The sequence below is a fragment of the Salvelinus sp. IW2-2015 genome, linkage group LG11 (assembly GCF_002910315.2).
Source record: "Salvelinus sp. IW2-2015 linkage group LG11, ASM291031v2, whole genome shotgun sequence".
NCBI lineage: Eukaryota > Metazoa > Chordata > Actinopteri > Salmoniformes > Salmonidae > Salvelinus > Salvelinus sp. IW2-2015.
In genome coordinates this window covers 28698920-28715062 of record NC_036851.1, presented here as the reverse complement: position 1 = coordinate 28715062, position 16143 = coordinate 28698920, and positions in this window count along the sequence as shown.

Below are 16143 nucleotides of genomic sequence, written 5' to 3'. Positions count from 1 at the left end.
TGGCATGCTTTCCCGAGTYGTAGTGGGAGGTCCACATAATATCGCGTGGCTCCAAATTGACTTGGATATTATGGTTATTATATCAATATTTGCACATAAAAGCGTTTTTTTATCCAACTTGGATAAACCTGAAAGGTTGGTTTCCATACTAATTTTTTATGGGAGTAAAGTCCATGAAAATTATTAAAATGAATTATGTGAAAAAATGTAGGTGGAAAAGATTTTATGCATATAACGTAAACTCACTCACTTTTGTACATCGCCTTGGTCCGAATAATTTACCTTATTTTAGCGCCAAAAAAACGTAATACTTCCATGTCAACTGTAATATGAAAACCACTGTAAAGCACAATTTCTTCCCTTTCCAACAAAATCAAAGATTTTTTTTTAATATATATTTTTTAACAAATCAATACAGAAAGTACATAAGGGAACACATGTATATATAGATTATATACAATGGACAATCGAGCTAGGGGGTACAATATCACATTACAATTACACAAGGACCTTAAGGGACATACATACACTTACAATTCTAACAGCTTTTTTGTTAGTAGAGTATTTAACTGTCTTAAAATGCAGTTCAATTTATTTTTGTAGGGTAAGAAAATGTGTTTTTTTGTTTGTAAATTTACATTTGTGTATATGAAATTTGGCCAAAAGAATAATTAAATTAATTACATAAAAATGTTCAGCTTATTTCTATCGTATGTAAAGAATCCAAGCAGTTCATCTCTCCACAATAGTGTAAAATCTTCATAAATGTATTCAATTATAAAGAGGAGACCTCCACGCTGCCTGTTTCTGCATGATTTACATAAGTGATGGAGCTTCGCCGGGCCTTATTAAAAATGGCTGGTGGGGAGCGAAGGCTACGAAGTGATGGTGAAAGGGGGAAATATGTTGTGTGAGGAAACAGGTTTTTTCACTCGATTTGTCCAACTAATCAACTTTAAAATGTAAATACTACAACATAAAGAGTTTATGTAATGTCTCATCACATACCTGTTTGAAGGTTTGTGTCGAATTTGAAGCAATTCATTATTAATTGATTCATTGTTTGTGTTATTGATAATCACATTGCAATTGGCACCCAAGTCCGGAAATATTAGTTTAATATTAGCAATAATTTATATTAATTTAGACAAAAATCATGAATAATGAAGTTTTCTTACAAGTGAATATGGTTAAGCATGATTTTAATCTGCGAGAGAAGGGCTACCCCTGGTGGAAAGAGGCTGCACGGCATAAAATGAGTTGCAAATGCGCGCTGTACGTTACGTAGTGACACGTCACGATGTAACATACAGTGTCAGAGAGGTCAGTTTTTTCATCTTTTCTCCAATACTGTTAGACATTACCATGTCAATCAACGCTGAATCAAAACGTCGTTCACACCCCGGATTTTGATGCCAACACAGTCACTACAGTCCCATTCGTTTTCATTGCAGCCTCGTTTGAATGTCGCGGTTGCGCACATTTGTACAGAATGGGGTGAGTTTACTTTAGATATAATAACCATCTTATCGAAGTAAACTTGGAGTTACATCATGACATGTTGTGTGGTCTTCCTCCCACTACAACTCGTCGGTAAAAGCATGCAGTTAATTAGGCTACAGATTAAATAAATTATGAACTTCACAGCGTGGTGAAAGTGCAAGGTGATCTTTATGCTCCTTTCCAATCAATGTCGAGTGTCTTATTTTGTTGGCATGATAATCGATGCTTGACTGCCGTTTTCACAAATAAAAAATAATGTTGCTCTTATCCATAATAATCTCATCATGTAGACTAGACAGCCTGCACAGCCTACCTGGACTGTATCTGCAAGCTTTTGGCAAGAGTGCATGTGCAAAGACCAGAGTAGTCACATTTTCTATTTAACTCAACAGTTTGTGTGACAAGAATTGAAAATGCGATGGAATCACATTGACCGTCAGATTTTTATTTGGTACATGAATATTTAAGCAAAAAAGTACATTTTGTGTGCATATGTCATCACACACTGATTGTCTGCATCAAGTCAGTTTAGTGGAATTTTATTTCACTTTAACGTTTATTTAACTAGGCAAGTCAGTTAAGAACAAATTATTATTTACAATGTCGGCCTAACAAAAGGCAAAAGGCCTCCTGAGGAGACGGGGGATTTAAAAAAAAGTATAAATATAGGACAAAACACATATCATGACAAGAGACCTAAGAAAAGAACATAGCAAGGCAGCAATACATGACAACACAGCATGGTAGCAACACAACATGACAACAACATGGTAGCAACACAACATAGTAGTAGCACAAAACATGGTACAAACATTATTGGGCACACATAACAGCACAAAGGGAAAGAAGGTAGAGACAATAATACATCACACAAAGGAGCCACAACTGTCAGTAAGAGTGTCCACGATTGAGTCTTTGAACAAAGATATTGAGATTGAGGGGGGAGTGAGGCCTAAGAGGGTTTTATAAATAAGCATCAACCAGTGGGTCTTGCGACGGGTATACAGAGATGACCAGTTTACAGAGGAGTATAGAGTGCAGTGATGTGTCCTATAAGGAGCATTGGTGGCAAATCTGATGGCCGAATGGTAAAGAACATATAGCGGCTTGAGAGCACCCTTACATGCCGATCTATAAATTATGTCTCCGGAATCTAGCATGTGGAGGATGGTCATCTGAATCAGGGTTAGTTTGGCAGCTGGGGTGAAAGAGGAGCGATTACAATAGAGGAAACCAAGTCTAGATTTAACTTCAGCCTGCAGCTTTGATTTTGCTGAGAGAAGGACAGTGTACCGTCTAGCCACACTCCCAAGTACTTGTATGAGGTGACTACCTCAAGCACTAAACCGTCAGAGGTAGTAATTAACACCTGTGGGTAGAGGGGCATTATTCTTACCAAACCACATGACCTTTGTTTTGAAGGTGTTCAGAACAAGGTTAAGGGTAGAGAAAGCTTGTTGAACACTAAGAAAGCTTTGTTATAGAGCATTTAACACAAAATCTGGGGAGGGGCCAGCTGAGTATAAGACTGTATCATCTGCATATAAATAGATGAGAGAGCTTCCTACTGCCTGAGCTATGTTGTTGATGTAAATTGAGAAGAGCTTGATGAAGCCTTGGGGTACTCCGTTGGTGACAGGAACTGGCTGAGACAGCAGATTTTTTGACTTTATGCACTGCACTCATTGAGAGAGGTAGTTAGCAAACCAGGCCAAAGACCCCTTAGAGACACCAATATTCCTTAGCCGGCCCACAAGAACGGAATGGTCTACCGTATAAAAAGCTTTGGCCAAGTCAATAAAAATAGCAGCACAACATTGCTTAGAATCAAGGGCAATGGTGACATCATTGAGGACATTTAAGTTTGTAGAGACACATCCATAACCTGAGCGGAAACCAGATTGCATACCCAAGAGAATACTATAGACATCAAGAAAGGCAGTCAGTTGATTATTGTCAAGTTTTTCCAACACTTTTGATAAACAGGGCAAAATAGAAATAGCCCTATAACAGTTAGGATCAGCTTGATCTCCTCCTTTAAATAAAGGACGAACCGTGGCTGCCTTCCAAGCAATGGGAACCTTAGCACCTCGGACTCAGTGACTGCCAGCAGGGAGAAACTTTGTAGCGGAGCAGTGGAAAAAGAGGGAGAAGCATCAGGGATAGTCGCATTAGAAGGGGTGGGAGATGATGAAATGTTGGATGGGCAAGGAGGCATGGCTGAGTCAAATAGGAATCCTAACTTAATGAAGTGGTGATTAAAAAGCTCAGCCATGTGCTTCTTGCCAGTAACAACCGCATCATCAACATTAAGGGTCATGGAGGAGGGTTTATTCTCCAGGTCTTTAACTGTTTTCCAGAACTTCTTGGGGTTAGACCCAGAGAGCAAGAACTGCTCCTTAAGGTTACTAACTTTGGTCTTCCGGATAGCCTGAGTGCACTAATTTCTAATTTGCCTGAACGAGAGCCAGTCAGCCTGAGTATGAATGCGCCGAGCCTTTCGCCAAATACAATTCTTGAGGTGGAGTAACTCTGCAAGATCACGGTCGAACCAGGGGCTGAACCTGTTTTTAATTATCATATTCTTTATGGGGGCGTGTTTATTAACAATGTCACAGAAAATATCAAAAAAGAAGGTCCAAGCGTCTTCGACAGAGGGGATCAAGCTGATTCTATACCATTTTACAGAGGCCAGTTCATGAAGGAAGGCTTGCTCATTAAAGTTTTTTAGCAAGCGTCTGACAAATCAGGACAGGTCGTTTCACTGAGCAGCCATTACGAACACAGGCTCTAAAACAGTGACCACTAAGGTCATTACAGAAAACACCAGACTGATACCTATCAGGATTATTTGTGAGGATAACGTCAAAGAGAGTAGCCTTTTCTGGGTGTTTGGAGTCATACCTTGTGGGATTGGTAATAATCTGAGAAAGATTTAGAGAGTCTCATTGCTTAAGGACTTGTTCGGGTGGTTTAAGCATGTTTAGGTCACCTTGCATGTCATGTTTTGTCATTGATTATCATGTCTTGTCCCTGTGCTTCCCTTCTATTCGTTTCCCTCTGCTGGTCTTATTAGGTTCTTTCCCTCTTTCTATCCCTCTCTCTCCCCCTCCCTCTCTCCCTCTCTCGCTCTCTCTCTCTATCGTTCCGTTCCTGCTCCCAGCTGTTCCTCATTCTCCTAACTACCTCATTTACTCTTTCACACCTGTCCCCTATTTTGCCCTCTGATTAGAGTCCCTATTTCTCCCTCTGTTTTCCGCTTCTGTCCTTGTCGGATCCTTGTTTGTGTTTGATGTTTGCTGTTCTGTGTCCTTGTTCGCCCTGTGTGTTTTTTTGCTTCTTCAGATGCTGCGTGTGAGCAGTGTGTCCTATGTCAGCTACGGCCATGTGCCCCTTCCGAGCGACTGCAAGTCTGTGAGTCGCGTACTCCAGTCGTTCCTCCTACTGACGACGAGGGATTTCAGTTTTCCTGTTTTGTATTTACCTAAAGATAATATTCCAGGAGTATCGTTTTTGTTTAAGACTGGAATAAAGACTCTGTTTCTGTTAAAGTCGCTTTTGGGTCTCATTCACCAAGCATAAGACAGAAGGATCCGACCAAGAATGGACGCAGCGACTACGGATTCTCGCAACACTGCCGTGCGAGATCCAGGGAGCAAATGCTCGGCAGACACGAGCAGGAAATTGTCTGCTGCTCGTCATGCCGTTGAACCCTGGCCGCTCCAGGTCTCCGACCTCTCAGGACAGTTTTCAGAGTCTTCCGTCTCATGCCACCAGCACTTCCTGGTCTTCCGATGTCTTCGGTCTCGAACCTAGGGTTAATTAACCCACCATGTTACTGCTGGGCGCCCACTGATGTGTCGTCCTTTCTCACCCAGTGTGATATGTGTTCTCTCTTCCAGCCCACACGTATACTCAAGTGAGAGAGCTCGGTGCTTACGTCATATCAATCTTACTGGTGGGTTGCTCGGGAGTGGGGAACAGGCTATTCTGGGAGCAGGGCTGAGTGGTTCTAACGATTTTCAGAAACTTTAAAAGAGCGAGATGATACGGGTTTTATGATGCGTTCAGTTTTGTGGGAAGGAGGCTTCCAGGGCCCTGGCTTCCCTATGTCAAGGTGATCGATCCATAACGGATTATCTATAGAGTTTCGCACTCTTGCTGTCCGAGTGACTGGAACGAGCCGGCGTGCTCGCGTCGTTTTCTGGAGGAACTCCACGCTGAGGTTAAAGATGAGATTCTCTCCCGGGAGGTTCCTTCCAGCGTGGACTCTTTGATTGCACTCGCCATCCGCATAGAACGACGGGTAGACTTCGTCACCGAGCTCGTGGAAGAGAGCTGCGGTTAACGGTGTTCCCCTCTCCGCATCTCAACCATCTCCTCCCCCGGCTCAGAGACTGAGCCCATGCAGCTGGGAGGTATTCGCATCGACTAAGGAGAGGGAACGGAGAATCACCAACCGCCTTTGCCTCTATTTGCGGTTCTGCTGGACATTTTGTCATTTCATCCAGTAAAAAGCCAGAGCTCATCAGTAAGCGGAGGGCTACTGTGAGCGCTACTACTCAGGTCTCTCCATCAAGATCCTGTACTACCTTGTCGGTCCATCTACGCTGGACCGGTTCGGCTGCTTCCTGCAGTGCCTTGATAGACTCTGGGGCTGAGGGTTGTTTTATGGACGAAGCATGGGCTCGGAAACATGACATTCCTCTCAGCAGTTAGGGAAGCCCACGCCCATGTTCGCTTAAGATGGTAGTCCTTCTCCCCAGTATCAGATGTGAGACACTACCTTTAACCCTCACAGTATCTGGTAACCACAGTGAGACATTTCCTTTTTGATTTTTCGTTCACCTTTTACACCTGTTGTTTTGGGTCATCCTGGCTAGTATGTCAATAATCCTTCTATTAATTGGTCTAGTAATTCTATCCTATCTGGAACGTTCTTGTCATGTGAAGTGTTTAATGTCTGCTATCCCTCCTGTTTCTTCTGTCCCTCTTCTCAGGAGGAACCTGGTGATTTGACAGAGTAGCCGAGAATATCATGATCTGCGCACGGTCTTCAGTCGGTCCAGAGCCAACTCCTTCCTCCTCACCGTCGTATGATTGTTGTATTGATCTCCTTCCGGGGACCACTCCCCCTCGGGGTAGACTATACTCTCTGTCGGCTCCCGAACGTAAGGCTCTCGAGGATTATCTGTCTGTTTCCTCTCGACGCCGGTACCGTGGTGCCTTCTTCCTCTCCCGCGGAGCGGGGTTTTTTTTTGTTAAGAGAAAGGACGGTACTCTGCGCCCTGCGTGGATTATCGAGGGCTGAATGAAATAACGGTTAAGAATCGTTATCGCTTCCCTTATGTCGTCAGCCTTCGAGATCTGCAGGGAGCCAGGTTCTTTACTAAGTTGGACCTTCGTAACGCTTACCATCTCGTGCGCATACAGAGAGGGGACGAGTGGAAACGGCGTTATAACACTCCGTTAGGGCATTTTGATACGGGTTTGCGTTCGGTCTCGCTAATGCTCCAGCTGTCTTTCAGGCATTAGTTAATGATGTACTGAGAGACATGCTGAACATCTTTGTTTTTCGTTTACCTTGACGATATCCTGATTTTTCACTGTCACTCAGAGATTCCATGTTCAGCACGTTCGACGTGTACATCCAGGCCTTTTAGAGAATTGTCTCTTCGTGAAGGCTGAGAAGTGCGCCTTTCATGTCTCCTCTGTCACATTTCTCGGTTCTGTTATTTCCGCTGAAGGCATTACAGATGGATGCCGCTAAGGTCCAGGCTGTCAGCGATTGGCCCGTTCCTAAGTCACGTGTCGAGTTGAGCGCTTTCTCGGTTTCGCTAATTTCTATCGGCGTTTCATTCGTAATTTCGGTCAAAGTGGCTGCCCTCTTCACAGCTCTGAATTTGTCAAGACGTGCTTTAAGTGGTCCGGTTCCGCCCATGGGAGCTTTTTTGATCTCCTCAAAAAGCTTTTACATCCGCTCCTATCCTTGTTACTCCTGACGTCACTAAACAATTCATTGTCGAGGTTGACGCTTCAGAGGTGGGCGTGGGAGCCATTTGTCCCAGCGCTTCCATTCTGCGATAAGGTCCATCCTTTGCGCTTATTTTTCTCATCGCTGTCGCCATCGGAACGCAACTATGATTGGGTAACCGCGAACTGCTCGACATCCCTTAGCCCTAGCGAATGGCGACAGTGGTTGGAGGGGCGACCGTCCCTTTTGTCGTTTGGACTGACCATAAGAACTTGAGTACATCCGTTTTGCCAAACGACTTAATGCACGTCAAGCTCGTTGGGCGTTGTTTTTCGCTCGTTTCGAGTCGTGATTTCTTATCGCCCGGGAAATAAGAACACCAAGCCTGACTCGTTATCCCGTTCTTTAGTTTTCTGTGGCTCTACGACCCCGAGGGGATTCTCCCTGAAGGGCGTGTTGTTGTGCGGTGACTGTCTGGGGAATTGAGAGACAGGGTAAAGCAAGCACTCACTCAACACTGCGTCGCGCGCGCTTGTCCTAGTACGCTCTTTCGTTCCTGTTCTCTCACTCGTCTGGCTGTTCTTCCAGTGGGCTCACTCTACCAAGTTAGCTGGCCACCGCCCGGCGTTCGGGGTACGCTTGCTTCTATTCGCCAGCGGTTTTGGTGGCTACTCAGGAGCGTGACACGCGCCGTTTCGTGGCTGCTTGTTCGGACTGCGCGCAGACTAAGTCAGGTAACTCTCCTCCTGCCGGTCGTCTCAGACCGCTTCCCATTCCTTCTCGACCATGGTCTCACATCGCCTTAGACTTTATTACCGTCTGCCTTTCGTCTGCGGGAAAGACTGTGATTCTTACGGTTGTCGATAGGTTCTCTAAGGCGGCAAACATTTCATTCCTTCGCTAAGCTTCATTCCGCTAAGGAGACGGCACAAAATCATCATTGAGAATGTGTTCAGAATTCATGGCCTCCCCGTTAGACGCCGTTTCAGACAGAGGCCACGCAATTCACCGTCACAGTTTTGGAGGGAGTTTCTGTCGTTTTGATTGGTGCTTCCGTCAGTCTCTCTTCCCGGGTTTCATCCCAGTCTCAGGTCAAGCAGAAAAGGGCCAATCAGACGATTGGTCGATATTACGCAGCCTTTCTTTTCGAAACCCTGCGTCTTGGGCAGAACAGCTCCCCTGGGCAGAATACGCTCACAACTCGCTTCCTTCGTCTGCTACCGGCCTATCTCCGTTTCAAGAGTAGTCTTGGGTACAGCCTCCCTCTGTCTCGTCCAGCTCGCCGAGTCCAGCGTTCCCTTCCGCTCAGGCTTTTGTCCAACGTTGTGAGCGCACCTGGAGGAGGGCAGGTCTGCACTTTGCCGTTACAGGCGCAGACTGTGAGAGCCGCCAATAAACGTAGGATTAAGAGTTAGGTATTGTCGCGGTCAGGAGAGTGTGGCTTTCCACTCGTAACCTTCCCTTACGACAGCTTCTCGCAGTTGACTCCGCGGTTCATTGGTCCGTTCCGTGTCTCTCAGGTCGTCATCCTGTCGCTGTGCGACTGCTTCTTCCGCGACATCTTCGTCGCGGTCCACCCTGTCTTCCATGTCTCCTGTGTCAAGCCTTTTCTTCGCGCCCCCGTTCGTCTTCCCCCCCCCCCGTCCTTGTCGAGGGCGCATCTATTTACAAGGTACGGAAGATCATGGACATGCGTTCTCGGGGACGTGGTCACCAGTACTTAGTGGTTGGGAGGTTTACGGTCCTGAGGAGAGGAGTTGAAACTCTCTCTTCACAACAACGGATGAGAGGGGGATGAGGTACCCCCCACCCTAGCTAGAGCCCCCCCTCGTTCGTTGTGTGAAAGAGAGAGTCAACTCCCTCCTCAGACCGTAACCCTCCCAATCCACTAAGTACTGGTGACCACGTCCCCGAGAACGCACATGTCCATGATCTTCCGTACCTTGTAAATAGATGCGCCCTCGACAAGGACGGGGGGGGGAGGGGAAGACGAACGGGGGCGCGAAGAAAAGGCTTGACACAGAGACATGGAAGACAGGGTGGACGCGACGAAGTGTGCGGAAGAAGCAGTCGCACAGCGACAGGATTGACGACCTGAGAGACACGGACGGACCAATGAACCGCGGAGTCAACTTGCGAGAAGCTGTCGTAAGGGGAAGGTTACGAGTGGAAAGCCACACTCTCTGACCGCGACAATACCTAGGACTCTTAATCCTACGTTTATTGGCGGCTCTCACAGTCTGCGCCTGTAACGCAAAGTGCAGACCTGACCCCCCTCCAGGTGCGCTCACAACGTTGGACAAAAAGCCTGAGCGGAGGGAAACGCTGGACTCGGCGGGGCTGACGGACGAAAGGCTGGTACCCAAGACTACTCTGAAACGGAGATACCCGGTAGCAGACGAAGGAAGCGAGTTGTGAGCGTATTCTGCCAGGGGAGCTGTTCTGCCCAAGACGCAGGGTTTCGAAAAGAAAGGCTGCGTAATATGCCGACCAATCGTCTGATTGGCCCTTTCTGCTTGACCGTTAGACTGGGGATGAAACCCGGAAGAAGAGACTGACGGAAGCACCAATCAAACGACAGAACTCCCTCCAAAACTGTGACGTGAATTGCGGCCTCTGTCTGAAACGGCGTCTAACGGGAGGCCATGAATTCTGAACACATTCTCAATGATGATTTGTGCGCTCCTTAGCGGAATGAAGCTTAGCGAGGGGAATGAAATGTGCCGCCTTAGAGAACCTATCGACAACCGTAAGAATCACAGTCTTCCCCGCAGACGAAGGCAGACCGGTAATAAAGTCTAAGGCGATGTGGACCATGGTCGAGAAGGAATGGGAAGCGGTCTGAGACGACCGGCAGGAGGAGAGTTACCTGACTTAGTCTGCGCGCAGTCCGAACAAGCAGCCACGAAACGGCGCGTGTCACGCTCCTGAGTAGGCCACCAAAACCGTGGCGAATAGAAGCAGCGTACCCCGAAGCCGGGGTGGCCAGCTAACTTGGTAGAGTGAGCCACTGAAGAACAGCCAGACGAGTAGAGACAGGAACGAACAGAGGTTACTAGGACAAGCGCGCGGCGACGCAGTGTGAGTGAGTGCTTGCTTTACCTGTCTCTCAATTCCCCAGACAGTCAACCCGACAACACGCCCTTCAGGGGAGAATCCCTCGGGGTCGGTAGAAGCCACAGAAGAACTAAGAGACGGGATAAGGCATCGCTTGGTGTTCTTATTTCCCGGGCGATAAGAAATCACGAACTCGAAACGAGCGAAACAACGCCCAACGAGCTTGACGTGCATAAGTCGTTTGGCAGAACGGATGTACTCAAGGTTCTTATGGTCAGTCCAAACGACAAAAGGGACGGTCGCCCCCTCCAACCACTGTCGCCATTCGCCTAGGGCTAAGCGGATGGCGAGCAGTTCGCGGTTACCACATCATAGTTGCGTTCCGATGGCGACAGGCGATGAGAAAAATAAGCGCAAGGATGGACCTTATCGTCAGAATGGAAGCGCTGGGACAGAATGGCTCCCACGCCCACCTCTGAAGCGTCAACCTCGACAATGAATTTGTTTAGTGACGTCAGGAGTAACAAGGATAGGAGCGGATGTAAAACGCTTCTTGAGGAGATCAAAAGCTCCCTGGGCGGAACCGGACCACTTAAAGACGTCTTGACAGAATTCAGAGCTGTGAGAGGGGCAGCCACTTGACCGAATTACGAATGAAACGCCGATAGAAATTAGCGAACCGAGAAAAGCGCTGCAACTCGACACGTGACTTAGGAACGGGCCAATCGCTGACAGCCTGGACCTTAGCGGGATCCATCTGAATGCCTTCAGCGGAATAAACAGAACCGAGAAATGTGACAGAGGAGACATGAAAGGCGCACTTCTCAGCCTTCACGTAGAGACAATTCTCTAAAAGGCGCTGGAGTACACGTCGAACGTGCTGAACATGAATCTCGAGTGACAGTGAAAAAATCAGGATATCGTCAGGTAAACGAAAACAAAGATGTTCAGCATGTCTCTCAGTACATCATTAACTAATGCCTGAAAGACAGCTGGAGCATTAGCGAGACGAACGGCAGAACCCGGTATTCAAAGATCCTAAGGAGTGTTAAACGCGTTTTCCACTCGTCCCCTCTCTGATGCGCACGAGATGGTAAGCGTTACGAAGGTCCAACTTAGTAAAGAACCTGGCTCCCTGCAGAATCTCGAAGGCTGACGACATAAGGGAAGCGGATAACGATTCTTAACCGTTATGTCATTCAGCCCTCGATAATCCACGCAGGGGCGCAGAGTACCGTCCTTCTTCTTAACAAAAAAAAACCCGCTCCGGCGGAGAGGAAGAAGGCACCACGGTACCAGGGCGTCGAGAGAAACAGACAGATAATCCTCGAGAGCCTTACGTTCGGGAGCCGACAGAGAGTATAGTCTACCCCGAGGGGAGTGGTCCCCGGAAGGAGATCAATACAACAATCATACGACCGGTGAGGAGGAAGGGAGTTGGCTCTGGACCGACTGAAGACCGTGCGCAGATCATGATATCCTCCGGCACTCCTGTCAAATCACCAGGTTCCTCCTGAGAAGAGGGGACAGAAGAAACAGGAGGGATAGCAGACATTAAACACTTCACATGACAAGAAACGTTCCAGGATAGGATAGAATTACTAGACCAATTAATGAAAGGATTATGACATACTAGCCAGGGATGACCCAAAACAACAGGTGTAAAAGGTGAACGAAAAATCAAAAAGGAAATGGTCTCACTGTGGTTACCAGATACTGTGAGGTTAAAGGTAGTGTCTCACATCTGATACTGGGGAGAAGACTACCATCTAAGGCGAACATGGGCGTGGGCTTCCTAACTGTCTGAGAGGAATGTCATGTTTCCGAGCCCATGCTTCGTCCATAAACAACCCTCAGCCCCAGAGTCATCAAGGCACTGCAGGAAGCAGCCGAACCGGTCCAGCGTAGATGGACCGACAAGGTAGTACAGGATCTTGATGGAGAGACCTGAGTAGTAGCGCTCACCAGTAGCCCTCCGCTTACTGATGAGCTCTGGCTTTACTGGACATGAAATGACAAAATGTCCAGCAGAAACCGCAATAGAGGCAAAGGCGGTTGGTGATTCTCCGTTCCCTCTCCTTAGTCGAGATGCGAATACCTCCCAGCTGCATGGGCTCAGTCTGAGCCGGTGGGAGGAGATGGTTGAGATGCGGAGAGGGGGAACACCGTTAACGCGAGCTCTCTTCCACGAGCTCGGTGACGAAGATCTACCCGTCGTCTTATGCGGATGGCGAGTGCAATCAAAGAGTCCACGCTGGAAGGAACCTCCCGGGAGAGAATCTCATCTTTAACCTCAGCGTGGAGTCCCTCCAGAAAACGAGCGAGCAACGCCGGCTCGTTCCAGTCACTGGAGGCAGCAAGAGTGCGAAACTCTATAGAGTAATCCGTTATGGATCGATCACCTTGACATAGGGAAGCCAGGGCCCTGGAAGCCTCCTTCCCAAAAACTGAACGATCAAAACCCGTATCATCTCCTCTTTAAAGTTCTGATAATCGTTAGAACACTCAGCCTTGCCTCCCAGATGCTGTGCCCCACTCCCGAGCCCGACCAGTAAGGAGTGATATGACGTAAGCGATCCGAGCTCTCTCACTAGAGTACGTTGTGGGCTGGAGAGAGAACACAATATCACACTGGGTGAGAAAGGAGCGACACTCAGTGGGCTGCCCAGAGTAACATGGTGGGTTATTAACCCTAGGTTCCGGAGACTCGGAAGACCAGGAAGTAGCTGGTGGCATGAGACGAAGACTCTGAAACTGTCCTGGAGGTCGGAGACCTGAGCGGCCAGGGTCTCAACGGCATGACGAGCAGCAGACAATTCCTGCTCGTGTCTGCCGAGCATTGCTCCCTGGATCTCGACGGCAGTGTTGCGAGAATCCGTAGTCGCTGGGTCCATTCTTGGTCGGATCTTCTGTTATGCTGGTGAATGAGGACCCAAAAGCGACTTAACAGAAACAGAGTCTTTATTCCAGTCTTAAACAAAAACGATACTCCTGGATATTATCTTAGGTAAATACAAAACAGGAAAACTGAAATCCTCTCGTCAGTAGAGAGGAACGACTGGAGACGCGACCACAGACTGCAGGTCGCTTCGGGAAGGCACAGGCCGTAGCTGACATAGACACCTGCTCACACGCAGCATCTGAAGAAGGCAAAAACACGACAGGGCGGAACAAGGACACAGAACAGCAAACATCAAACAAGGATCCGACAAGGACAGAAGCGGAAAACAGAGGAGAAATAGGGACTCTAATCAGAGGGCAAAATAGGGGACAGGTGTGAAAGAGTAAATGAGGTAGTTAGGAGAATGAGGAACAGCTGGGAGCAGGAACGGAACGATAGAGAGGAGAGCGAGAGAGGGAGAGAGGAGGGGGAGAGAGAGGGATAGAAAGAGGGAAAGAACCTAATAAGACCAGCAGAGGGAAACGAATAGAAGGGAAGCACAGGGACAAGACATGATAATCAATGACAAAACATGACATGCAAGGTGACCTAAACATGCTTAACCACCCGAACAAGTCCTTAAGCAATGAGACTCTCTAAATCTTTCTCAGATTATTACCAATCCCACAAGGTATGACTCCAAACACCCAGAAAAGGCTACTCTCTTTGACGTTATCCTCACAAATAATCCTGATAGGTATCAGTCTGGTGTTTTCTGTAATGACCTTAGTGGTCACTGTTTTAGAGCCTGTGTTCGTAATGGCTGCTCAGTGAAACGACCTGTCCTGATTTGTCAGACGCTTGCTAAAAAACTTTAATGAGCAAGCCTTCCTTCATGAACTGGCCTCTGTAAAATGGTATAGAATCAGCTTGATCCCCTCTGTCGAAGACGCTTGGACCTTCTTTTTTGATATTTTCTGTGACATTGTTAATAAACACGCCCCCATAAAGAATATGATAATTAAAAACAGGTTCAGCCCCTGGTTCGACCGTGATCTTGCAGAGTTACTCCACCTCAAGAATTGTATTTGGCGAAAGGCTCGGCGCATTCATACTCAGGCTGACTGGCTCTCGTTCAGGCAAATTAGAAATTAGTGCACTCAGGCTATCCGGAAGACCAAAGTTAGTAACCTTAAGGAGCAGTTCTTGCTCTCTGGGTCTACCCAGAAAGTTCTGGAAAACAGTTAAAGACCTGGAGAATAAACCCTCCTCCATGACCCTTAATGTTGATGATGCGGTTGTTACTGGCAAGAAGCACATGGCTGAGCTTTTTAATCACCACCTTCATTAAGTTAGGATTCCTATTTGACTCAGCCATGCCTCCTTGCCCATCCAACATTTCATCATCTCCCACCCCTTCTAATGCGACTATCCCTGATGCTTCTCCCTCTTTTTCCACTGCTCCGCTACAAAGTTTCTCCCTGCTGGCAGTCACTGAGTCCGAGGTGCTAAGGTTCCCATTGCTTGGAAGGCAGCCACGGTTCGTCTTTATTTAAAGGAGGAGATCAAGCTGATCCTAACTGTTATAGGGCTATTTCTATTTGCCCTGTTTATCAAAAGTGTTGGAAAAACTTGACAATAATCAACTGACTGCCTTTCTTGATGTCTATAGTATTCTCTTGGGTATGCAATCTGGTTTCCGCTCAGGTTATGGATGTGTCTCTACAAACTTAAATGTCCTCAATGATGTCACCATTGCCCTTGATTCTAAGCAATGTTGTGCTGCTATTTTTATTGACTTGGCCAAAGCTTTTTATACGGTAGACCATTCCGTTCTTGTGGGCCGGCTAAGGAATATTGGTGTCTCTAAGGGGTCTTTGGCCTGGTTTGCTAACTACCTCTCTCAATGAGTGCAGTGCATAAAGTCAAAAAATCTGCTGTCTCAGCCAGTTCCTGTCACCAACGGAGTACCCAAGGCTTCATCAAGCTTTCTCAATTTACATCAACAACATAGCTCAGGCAGTAGGAAGCTCTCTCATCTATTATATGCAGATGATACAGTCTTATACTCAGCTGGCCCTCCCCAGATTTTGTGTTAAATGCTCTATAACAAAGCTTTCTTAGTGTTCAACAAGCTTTCTCTACCCTTAACCTTGTTCTGAACACCTTCAAAACAAAGGTCATGTGGTTTGGTAAGAATAATGCCCCTCTACCCACAGGTGTTAATTACTACCTCTGACGGTTTAGTGCTTGAGGTAGTCACCTCATACAAGTACTTGGGAGTGTGGCTAGACGGTACACTGTCCTTCTCTCTCAGCAAATCAAAGCTGCAGGCTGAAGTTAAATCTAGACTTGGTTTCCTCTATTGTAATCGCTCCTCTTTACCCCAGCTGCCAAACTAACCCTGATTCAGATGACCATCCTCCACATGCTAGATTCCGGAGACATAATTTATAGATCGGCATGTAAGGGTGCTCTCAAGCCGCTATATGTTCTTTCCATTCGGCCATCAAGATTTGCCACCAATGCTCCTTATAGGACACATCACTGCACTCTATACTCCTCTGTAAACTGGTCATCTCTGTATACCCGTGCAAGACCCACTGGTTGATGCTTATTTATAAAACCCTCTTAGGCCTCACTCCCCCCTCAATCTCAATATCTTTGTTCAAAGACTCAATCGTGGACACTCTTACTGACAGTTGTGGCTCCTTTGTGTGATGTATTG